At 40.4% G+C, this 11,477-nt stretch overlaps 1 pseudogene; it reads right to left on the bottom strand.

Annotated features, from left to right (window-relative positions):
- Positions 1 to 8,206: 8,206 nt before the first annotated feature.
- LOC112121136 lies at positions 8,207 to 10,274 on the bottom strand (annotated as a pseudogene).
- Positions 10,275 to 11,477: the final 1,203 nt, after the last annotated feature.

Raw genomic sequence — 11,477 nt, 5'->3', positions numbered from 1 at the left:
AGGGCAGGCTAAGATACAGGTGTGAATGGTATACAGCTATCTGGGGCTTGGGCCCACTATCAGTGGAGCCTCTGAAAAGACAATAGCAAATCCAATCACTGGGACATTGAAACCTAGCAATCAATGACCATAGATTGCCCAGCTCTCAGCAGGAACAAAGGACTAGAGAAGTGTGAAACTGGGGTAAAGGTGTTGGCTGCTGGAAGTAGTCAGGGTCACACCTGGGATTCTGATCAAGGAGGTCAGACGGCAGGAGAGACGGAGCTTGAACAATGGGGGTTCACTGCAGCTTAGCTGGGCTCTGGCTTTGCAGAATGGACTATGCTTTAACCTTCATTTCTCCATACTAACCAAGGACTTCCTATACTTCATTCTAGTCAACTACTAAACCCTACTGTTTGACAGCATTGGCTGAGTGCCCCTGCAGATGCTTATGGAGATGCGTTGCTCCCTTAGATTACACAAAACTCCCTCAAGTGTCTGTCTCAGTGGGACTCACTGAATGGAGCTCACAGTGTGAAAGAGGAGTGGTGAGAGTCCAGAGCTCCAGTCTAAGGAGGCGGGTGAAGCCACATGACTTGTCCTGAAGGAAGAGTGGGACCCCAAGAAGCTCTGGCACACTGAAGGGGTTCCTCCCAGAAACTGTTCCAAAGCTGGGGCCATAGTCCTGTGGATCTGTGACAGATGGATATTTTATACCTCAGAGACATGTGGTTTATGAAAGAGTATGTTTCCACCACAGAATTCAAGAACCAGGGGAAATGTTGAATGTTTTGTAAATAGAGTTACCATATTTCAGGTTCCCCAAAAAAGAATACTGCCAGATAGAGTGGAACTGGGGGGAGAGGGAGCTGAGGGTGTATATTTGGCGGTGCTGGAGGGGGTACCTGTAGCAGGGGTACTCACTGGAGGTGGGGTGCAGTGTTGCTCCCTGTCATGGTAGCAGGCACAAGCCCAGGACACAGTGATAGCTGTCAATCAACGCCTCCCTGCAGGACCCCTCTGCAGGGCTGGGACCTGGAGTGTGTGTGGCTGGGATATATCAGCTGTGGCTTGCAGGGGAATGGACCAATGAGCTGTGGATTCAGGGAAGAGAATCGATCAGAGCTCTTTCTTAGCGGTAGCTTGTGTGCTGTGCAAAACCCCCAGACCTTTCCTATTATTTGAAAACATGAAAATATCAGAAACATGCTAGTTATTGGGTTAAGAAATAAAAAAATAAATAAAAAAGCCCCTTTCACAGCAGCTACAGTAGAAGAAAGATTTAATCCTAGCCACAGCTATTCAAATAGCAAAGCAGTCTGAACTGGGGATAAAGCAAAACCAAGAGTAACAATCAAACTTGAAAAAGAATAAACTAGTTTAAATGCAGTAAAGAGGCTCATCATGACTGTTCAAAGTCATTAGCATAAAACCCTTGAGGCAAGAAGAGAGAATGCCCAGGCTGAGACACAAATTCCAGCCTACATGCACAAGGTGTGGAAAAAGTCATATCCTAAGAGAAGATGCATGTCTAGCCAGAGTTAGACAATGTAATTAATATATGAACATTTTGCAGCTGTTTGCCACACAAAAGCAGTCAGGCAGTTTACTCATATTACCAACAATCAAGAACCATTATTTCTGGGATCTGTCACACGTGAAAACACAGAGTCTGCCTGGAGAGTGAAAGTGAATATTGGTGGCAAGAGTACGGACTTTAAAAATTGTTTCAGGAGCTGATGTCACACTCATCTCAGAAGGGACTTTCAATCACCTTCATCCCCTCCTAGAGCTGAAGTCACTTGACACAGCTCTGACTAGCCCTGAAGATATTCTGAATTCCATGGGCCAGTTCACCACAGAAACAATTGACAAACAAAGAAGCTATGCATTCAGACTGCATATCATCAAGAGATCAAAGACCAACAATGTTCTCAGCCATAGGGTGACTGCCATGAAGGGCTTAGTGTGAAAGGTGGAAGAATTCAACAGACAATTTCATGCTATTGGGTTTTGAAAGGCGAAACAGTAATAATCAACTTAAGAGACAATGATGAACCATACAATGTACAAAGATCCTACTAGGAAGACACTGGAAAAGACTAGCTGCAGATTTATGTGAATTCAGAGGACATTGTTTCATGGTTGTTGTGGACAATTTTTCCAGGTATATAGAAATAATGTACTTGAAAGACAGACCATGTTGCAGCAATATCTAGAACCTGAAGTGCACTTTTGCTCACTTTGGTATTTCAGAACAACTAGGGAAGAGCAATGGACCACAGTTCACTTCAGCAGAATTTAAGTTATTCTGAATGAAATACAATTTTGATCATATTCCTAGCATCCCACGTTACCTCAAGCGAATGGAGAGGCTGAGAGAGCTGTACGGCCAGCGAAGAAAATTGTACAGCGGGAAGATTTATTCTTTGTTTTCCCAGTTACAGATAAACACCAATAGCAGCTACTGGATATCGTCCAGCACAACTCCTCATGGGAAGTCAACTCAGAATGACTGTTCCAACTTTGGAAAAAAATCTATCTTCAAAGTGGCCAGACATGAAGAAAGTAGCCAAATTGGATAAAAAGGCTGAAATAACTTATGGACATTTTTACGAGATGTCACACAGTTAGAGAACTGCCAGTTCTAGAACCTGGTGACTGTGTTTGTGTCATATTGGATGGAGAAAAAGAATGTACAATTCCAGCTGACATAAAGAAAAATAATTCAGCACCCAGATTATATGTGATCGAGAACAACCATGGAGAGTACAGCAGAAACCATCAATATTTACAGTTTGTGCCTCAGAAAGAACAAATCAACAGAACAAACTATACAGATTGCAGATTCAGAAGAAGACTCAAGGACTGCAAACAGCCAGTCTTTGCAACTAATGACAGCCAGATGGCCAAGTTGTTACATGTTGGGATCATATAATTATAAAACCAGTATGTTTCAGAGAGGCTTAACAGACTGATCTGTACTGAGTTTCAAAGATAGTGTGATACTGTAAATTATAGGAATGTAGAACTGAAAGGGGTAGGTGAAATGAAATGCTAAATTGTATGATACAATTCCGCAACTAGATGGCCTTGTGTTTCAAATACCTTATTTAAATGACCCTCAACCATACCTGAGAAAGCATTTAACAATCTAATGCTGAACACATCTCGTGTGTATGAGAGAGCTCTGTAGCCAGGCCTTATGTGATACAGAAGTACATGACAGCAGTGAAAGACTCAGGCAGGGGCGAAGCACTACACTGCTAAAAATAGCGGTGTAGGCACTGTGTAGCATATATTCTCTGGGGGTTCAGATATGTACTGTACTGTGCTCTACCTGTCTAGCTGTCTCCACTGCTATTTATAGCCATGCCGGATGGGTGTTCAGCATCTGCGCACTGCACATTGCCCTAGGTGTAAAGGCACCCTTAATGATAATGACCTATGAATGAGGTTTTCTACTGCTATACAGAAAGCTCTGTGCTTCTGTGGTGTCTGTCCAGGTAAACGCTATTTTTTGATAAGAGATTACCACACATTTATCAGTGCAGGGCAAGTAGGCAGAAGAAGAGGGTTCAGAGCATGGTGACTCACATGGTGTAAATGAGATGCTCTGCTGCTTAGACTTGAGTTTAATGGTGGGGAAGAAGATGATGCAAATGCCTGATTAGAGCTTGGCAAAACAAATATATGAAAACATCCACTGAAATGCTTGGAAAAATAAATGTTTCTGTTTCACAGCAGTCTGGGTTCCCATTTCCCATTCTGCCTCAGAAAATCAGAAGATTATGCTCCGGAACACAAACAGCGGCACTATCACAGGTGTTTTAAGATTCAAGTAATGGGAGAAATGACATGAGAGAAAGATGGATCTCTGGAGACAGGGGAGAGACAAAGCAGCTGAAAGAGGAATATTGCCCCTGAGGGGGAGATTGATAAATGAAGACTAGATCTTCTATGGAAAAGAAAGTCTGGCACTCAAAGGAAAGAAGACATTACTGCATTGAGTGACGCTGTTTCATGGAGGTGGAAGGTGCAAGTGTTTCCTTTTCTGATACAGACCTCTTTGTTAAGCACATTGAGATCTACTGATGAAAAGTGCTACATAAGAGCTAGGTATTGTTATCTGCCATCTCTTTGTTGTGGAAGTCTACAGAGGTTCTGACAGTGGAACTAATTCAGCCTGGCGCTGCCATTCAATGCAGTAACACAGTAGCATTGGGCCTGCTGGGGGAAAAAAGGCTGTCCTCTACCAGATGAGAGGCAATGGAAGGCACTGGAATGGGATGCAGATAGCAAATACCAGCACTAGAGAAGTGGCACCTCCTCTAGCAAAGGCAGGAGTGTGATTGCCCACCAGGGAGCCCTTCTCTTTAGTGACGACTAGGCATTCTCTGCCATGCAGCACCACAGAGTTCACGACTCACCCCATAGCTGTGTGATGAGGAGGAGAGGGTTGCCCTCTTGGGGAACAGGAGGGCCCAACAGGAGGGCCCATAGGAGAGTGAAAGAGCTCTAAAAGGCAGAGAAAGTTCTTTTGTTCTGCCCTTGCCACAGCTGTAATTATTGTATCAGAGGGACAGAACATCCTATTAATGGTGATCTGCAAGAGGAAAACATGGAGATGTGCCATTTTTACCTTCTTTATCATGTAGAAAGTAGGTCCGAAACTGTTTGAGTTGTATTCTTCTGCTTGTTAGTTTATATTTAAAGTTTCAGTCCTGTCATTGCTAGAAGATTATGTGGTTTCTAGAAAACTAACATATTGATGATTTCACAAGAACCAAGACAGTGAACGACTAATATTTTGTAGAAAACTCCTCTGTGTAAAGTGTCCATACCCTTTTTTCTTCAGTTAATGAAGTCAGACATAATATTAATTTTCTAAGAGCTGGTCCACACTACCCGCCTGATTCGGCGGGTAGAGATCGATCTTCTGGGATCGATTTATCGCGTCTCATCTGGACACGATAGATCGATCCCAGAAGCGCTCCCCCGTCGACAGCGCTTCCTCCTCTCGGCGAGCAGGAGTTCCGCAGTCGACGGGGGAGCGCTTCTGGGATCGATTTATCGCGTCTCATCTGGACACGATAGATCGATCCCAGAAGCGCTCCCCCGTCGACTGCGGAACTCCTGCTCGCCGAGAGGAGGAAGCGCTGTCGACGGGGGAGCCTGCTTGTGCTGCGTGGACCCGAAGTAAGTAAATTTAGTTCGATCTAGGAAACGTCGACTTCAGCTACGCTATTCTCGTAGCTGAAGTTGCGTTTCCTAGATCGATCCCCCGCCCCAGTGTGGACCTGCCCTAAGACCCTTAATAAAATAGAATGAAAATTAGAGGTGGTTGAAAAATTTCTAATAAACTTTTTAGATGGGGGGTGGGAAATCATAAGATGAAAACTTTTTAATTTTCTGATTTTTTTTTAAACCCAAAATAAAAATTCCCCTCACATTTTTGCTTGGAAATTGTGGATTTCACACCACTTTCTGATTGATTTTCACCTTCTGACAGTTACAAAACAGTTACAAATCATGCAAAAATGGATTTTCTCTCACTTTAGCCATTTTTTTTACTTTGATATTTTTCCAGTGGAAAATAGGGAGGAAAATTAAAGAAAGAAAAAACAATTATAAGCAACATTGATTAGGAGAAAACGTAACAAACCAGTGTGAATGACAATTGGGAGATGTTTAAGGAAACTTTAATAGACGTCGAAAAATCCACAATTCCAAAATCACAAAAAAGAAGGCTGGATCAGTTTTTAAAAACAGATATCCTGGTTAAGAAAGGAAGTGAAAATGGAAAAGCGGAATGCGATAGCAATGATATAAGGTAGCAGTCATGAAATGCAAACAACTGATAAATTGAAGTTTTCAATCAAATATGTATAGCTGGTCGAATTAAGTACAACAAGAAGGATTTTTTAAAACGTTGTTTTTAACAGAAGGTATTCTAACAATGGTATAGGATCATTACTAGATACTAATGGTAAAATTGTTAATTATGATGCAGAAAAAGTAGAAGTGTTCAATAACTATTATGTTTGTGTACTTGGAAAGAAGCTGGCTGATGTATTCTCATCTTACAGGGGAAATGATATATGTTCTATAACAACAGTAATTTGGAAGGATATTAGACAAGAACTGCTACAGCTAAACATTTTCAAATCTTGCAGGTCCAGATAATGTGCACCAAGAGTTTTAAAAGAATTGGCTAAGGATCTGTGAGCTATTTATGTTAATATTCTGCAAATCTTGGAATATTGAGGAAGTCCCAGAACACTGGAGAAAATCTAATGCTCTTCCAATATTTAAAAAGGGTAAATGGGATGGCCCAGAGTGCTATAGGCTGGGTAGTCTGACATCAGCCCCAGGTAAAGATATGGAAAGTCAGATATGGGATGCAATACATGAAGAATTAAATGATGGTAACGTAGTTAGTGCCATCCATCATGGTTTTATGGAAAAATAGGTCTTGTCAAACAAACTGGATTTTTTAAGAGGTTATAAGTTTGGTTGAAATAATATACTTAAATGCAAGGATTTGACTTAATCCCAGAAGTCTGATTAAAAAATAGCACTAAGCAAAACCAATTCAGAACATTTTAAATGGATTAAAACTTGTTAATTGATTATCCTAAATATTGGAAATTATCATCCAATGGAGGTGTTTCAAGTGGCTTCTCAAAGGGATCTGTTCTCAGTCCAATACTTTTCAATATCTTTAGCAATGATTGAGGAAAAAAATAATTGCTGCTAAAGTTTGTAAGTGACACAAAATTGATGGAGTGATAAATAATGACGTCAGGTTTAGATTACAGAGTAAACTGGACTCACTTGAACAATATACATTTTAAAATGTCTAAATGCAAGGTCATACATCTGGGAACCAAGACTGTAGATCATATTTACAGAATGGGGGGACTTAATTTTGGAAATCACTGTCTCAGCGAAACATTTATAGGTCATGTGAAAATGAAATGAACAGGAGTTTGAAGTGTGATGCAGTGACTAAGAAAGCAAATGAGATCCTTAGCTGTATTATATGTGGAATATTAAGTATTGATGTGTTATTACCACTGTTTATGAGACTGTTAGTGTAGCTATTACTGTAATACTGTGGTCATTTGTCAAAATTTCAACAGGATGTTAAAAGAAAGGAAGAAGTTCAATCTATTTATCTTAACAAAAGCATCCTAAGAAATGACTTGATCATGGCCTATATGTACCTATGTGGGGAGGAGATTTCTGATAGTAGAAGGCTGTTAAGAACATAGGACAGGAAGGGAACTCCCAGGTTATTGAGTCCAGTCCCTGATATCACAGGTAACCCCCTTGTATCATCCCATTCATAAACTTATCAAGCTTCATCTGAAAACTAGTTACTCTGGTAGGCCCCATTCATCCCATTGGGAGACTGTTCCAGGTCCTCTGATGGTTAGAAACCTTCCTCTAATTTCCAGACTAAATTTATTTATTACCAGTTGCTGCCCATTGATTCTTGTGCCAACATTGTCCTTTAGCTGAAATAGCTCTTCTGCTGCCCTGGTGTTTTCCCCTGATGTATTTATAGAGAGCAATTAGATACCCCTCTCAAGCTTTCATTTTACTAGGCTAAACAAGCCAAGCTTTTCTCTAGTAAGATCAGTCCTCCAATCCCTTCATCATCCCACTAGCTTTTTTCTGTACCTGTTCCACTTTGAATTCTTCTTTCTTGAACATGGGTGACCAGAATTGTACACGGTTTCCAGATGAGGGTTTACCCGTGCCTTGTACAATGGCACCAGTATGTCTCTATCTCTACTAGGACGGCATTTGCCTTTTTCATGGATGCATTACAATGGTGGTTCATAGTCATACTGTGATTGACTAATACACATATAGGTCTTTCTCCTCCACTGATGTTTCTAATTGATCAGCCTGCAGCTTATAGCCAAAATTGTTGTTGTTAGTCCCTAAGTGCATGCTCTTGCAGTTTGTACAATTAAATTTCATCCCATTTCTATTACTTCAGTTCTCAACGTCACCCATTTCTTCAATGGTCTGATCCTCCTCTGTATTGACGGTGCCTCCCAACTTTGTGTCATCAGCAGATTTCATTAGCTCACATCCTACTTTTTGTGCCAAGGTCATTAATGAAAATATTAAATAAGAGCAGCACTTTCATTATAACAAGACAAAATTATAACAAGAGTCAATATGTGAAAGCTGGAACATAGTGACCCTATATGTGAGTTTGCACAGCAAGGGCCTCAGAAATCTGTTTAGCATTTTTTCCCTATAATTTGTCTTTTTCATGTTTTATCTCTGTTTATTTTTGCAGTAATTCTCTCAATTGGTCATTCAGTTCTTCCATTTTGCTGCTGAACATTTTTTTCCATTTAATGTGATTTCTCAGCAACAATGTAATTTTCTTGCAAGTCATTTTGGATAGACAAAACCCCATTCTTTAACTTTTTATTATCTTGTTTGTATTTCTGTCTCTTCTCCTCACATTCTCTGCATCTCTGTGTCTGTTCTACCAACTGGTGGGTTTTTTTAGTTCTTTCACCGTGGCTTCAAAGTTTTTCTCTTTCTCTTTAAAGCAGCCAACTGGGACATATTTGGACTTGATACGTTCTTGAATTGTATCAAGTTCCTTCTTCTGGGCTTCAATCTCTGCATGTAACTGTAAGATTTCCTCTTGGCATCTCTCATATTTAGCCAATGTCTCAGTGTTACTGCCCTGTAACTCTTGCATGCCTTTATTTAAGGTAGACACCTTACTCTCATGAGCTTTTAGACTTACATACTGTGTTTGTATGTGGTTCTGCAGGAGTCTCAGCCTCTTTTGCAAAGTTCAATTCCCTTCATTTACTCTCATAAATTTTTGCTTTATATCTTCAGTTTCTTTCTTCAGATCTGACAACTCTCTATTAGCCTTTTCTAATGTGCTGTTCAAGACTGTTTTAATCTTCTCATGTGTTATAGCAGGTACGTACTGATCATTCATTGTGTACCTCAGAGTTTTGTTTTCAGACACTAGTTTGGAAACTTTTGCTTGTTCAGCATCATATTTTTGATGAATCTCAGCAAGCTGCCTTTTAAGTGCCACAGTGTTGGATTTCAAGGCTGCCACTTCTTTTTCGTGCTTATCTGTTCTGTTCTGTTCTGTTCTCAGTGGTACCTGATGACAGAACAAGGAGTAATGGTCTCAAGTTGCAGTTGGGGAGGTTTAGGTTGGATATTAGGAAAAACTTTTTCACTAGGAGGGTGGTGAAGCACTGGAATGGGTTACCTAGGGAGGTGGTGGAATCTCCTTCCTTAGAGGTTTTTAAGGTCAGGCTTGACAAAGCCCTGGCTGGGATGATTTAGTTGGGAATTGGTCCTGCTTTGAGCAGGGGGTTGGACTAGATGACCTCCTGAGGTCCCTTCCAACCCTGATATTCTATGATCTGGAGACAGGTACATAGCCTGGAAGTGACTTACATTCTCGCTTCAACTGGTCTTTTCATCAGCAACTTCTCAGCTTCTGCTTTGTTTTCATTGTACGTCTGCATTACTGCTACAAGTTTTGTTTTGTTTTTCAGATCCCCAATAGTCAGTTCACTTGTTTTTGTTTTTTTTCATCTCTTCATTCAGTTTTAAAGACACATATTGGTTTTTAATCTCAGTTGTTAGAGTGTGTATTTGCTGCATAAACAGCTTGTTGTCCATGTGAACCCTTTCCACTTCCTCCTGCAATGTCTGATTCTTCAATAATGATTCAGAAATTGCTTTTTCCAGTTCTTCAGATCTTTACTCAAATCTGCCCCTCATTTGTTCATGTTCCTCTGTTCTCATGTGCTGAGCAAATTTAGCTTTCTGACTCTCAAATTCCCTCTTTAAGAGCCGAAACTCTGCCTGCACTTTTTCATATTCTCTTTCCACCTCTACTTACTTCTTTGCATTCTCATTCACTTCAGTTGATAATACATTCTTCATATTTTCATATTTCTCAGCAGGTACAGAGAGGACTAACTTTGCTGCTATTTTTTTTAGCTGCCCTTGTACCTCCAAGACATTTCTCCCACTCTTCTCTCGGTCCATCTGTCACATACCGAGTTCCTTCTGCAATCTTTTGTTTTCCTCCATCTGCCTCACTTATTTCTCTTAAATTCCATAACTAACAACTAATTTTGTTCGATTTGGTTCCTTAGCTTGCCTACGTCTGCAGAAGTTTCTTCATATTTTGATTTCATGTCTTCTAAAATATTTTCCAATTGCTTTAGTTGTCCATCAGATTCCTCCTTGGTTCTTTTACACTCTGTCATAGGTTTCACCCCCACTCTGAACTTTACAGTACAGATATGGGGACCTGCATGTGAACACCTAAGCTCAATTAACAGCTTAGATCTGGTCTGGTTGCCACCACCCAAATAGTTTGAGTCACTTGGGAAACTCTGTCTTCCCCCCCCAAACCTTTCCCTCCCTGGGTAGCCTTGAGAGACTCCTCCACCAATTCCCTGGTGAACACCGATCCAAACCCCTTGGATCTTAAAACAAGGAAGAATTACTCATTCCCCCCTTCTTTTCCCCCACCAATACCTGGTGAGTCCAGATCCAATCCCCTTGGATCTAAAAATAAGGAAAAATCAATCAGGTTCTTAAAAAAAGGCTTTTAATTAAAGAAAAGAAAGGTAAGAGAAACCCTCTGGGAGACAGCATACAAGCTGATCTCACAGACAACAGATTCAAAACACAGAGGATGTTCCCCTGGGCAAAACTTAGTGACACAAAAAATACCCAATTTGATTATTCCCTAATGCCCAAGACAAGTTACAAAGAAATAAACATAAACCTATTTATTTCCTTCACTAATACTCGCTACTTGATAAGAGGCTGAATTGTGGAGCTTTCCCACTCCGGTCAAAACTTAAACCTGAAACTAAACTCTAAAGAAAGGAAACTTCCCTCCTTCCTTTTGAAACATCTTATCCCCCTGAAAGCTTTGCATTCAGCCACCTTATGAGACAGCTCTTTCAGAAGGGTTTTCTTATTTCTTCTTTTGCTGTTCCATAACAGATTCTCATGTTGTCTAACTCTCTCTCCTTCTTTAGGTTTTGTTTTTCTGTCATTAGTTTATTTATTTTTTTATTCAGGGTACAATCCACAAGCTGTAACCCTTGTAAAGCAGTTTGCTTTTTCTCCTTTCTACTAGGTTCTCCTGAGAAAATTCCTTTTTTCTTAGGTTGAACCCATTGTTCCCATTACCTGCAAAGTTGCTGATAAGCACCAGGCCCAAGGGCCACATCCTACCTTTCTAACAAAATCTTCTAACCTATTTCCCACCATTATTTCTGAAGCACTATCGTGCTTTAGTTTCCCTGTCATTGTCATATCAATGCTGCTCACCTTAACGAAGAGATATTTATACTAGATATAAATACAGTCCTAGTCACACATGGGTTTGTAAGTTTTTAAAACTTTACAGACTAAGATGTGTGTGCTTGTGTGTGTATGTATGTGTATGTGTA

The sequence above is a fragment of the Terrapene carolina genome, unplaced genomic scaffold, assembly GCF_002925995.2.
Source record: "Terrapene carolina triunguis isolate 2854851 unplaced genomic scaffold, T_m_triunguis-2.0 Scaffold22025, whole genome shotgun sequence".
In the NCBI taxonomy this organism is placed as follows: domain Eukaryota; kingdom Metazoa; phylum Chordata; order Testudines; family Emydidae; genus Terrapene; species Terrapene triunguis.
Note: the sequence above shows the minus strand (reverse complement) of the source record. Positions and strands in the feature narration are given on the sequence as shown.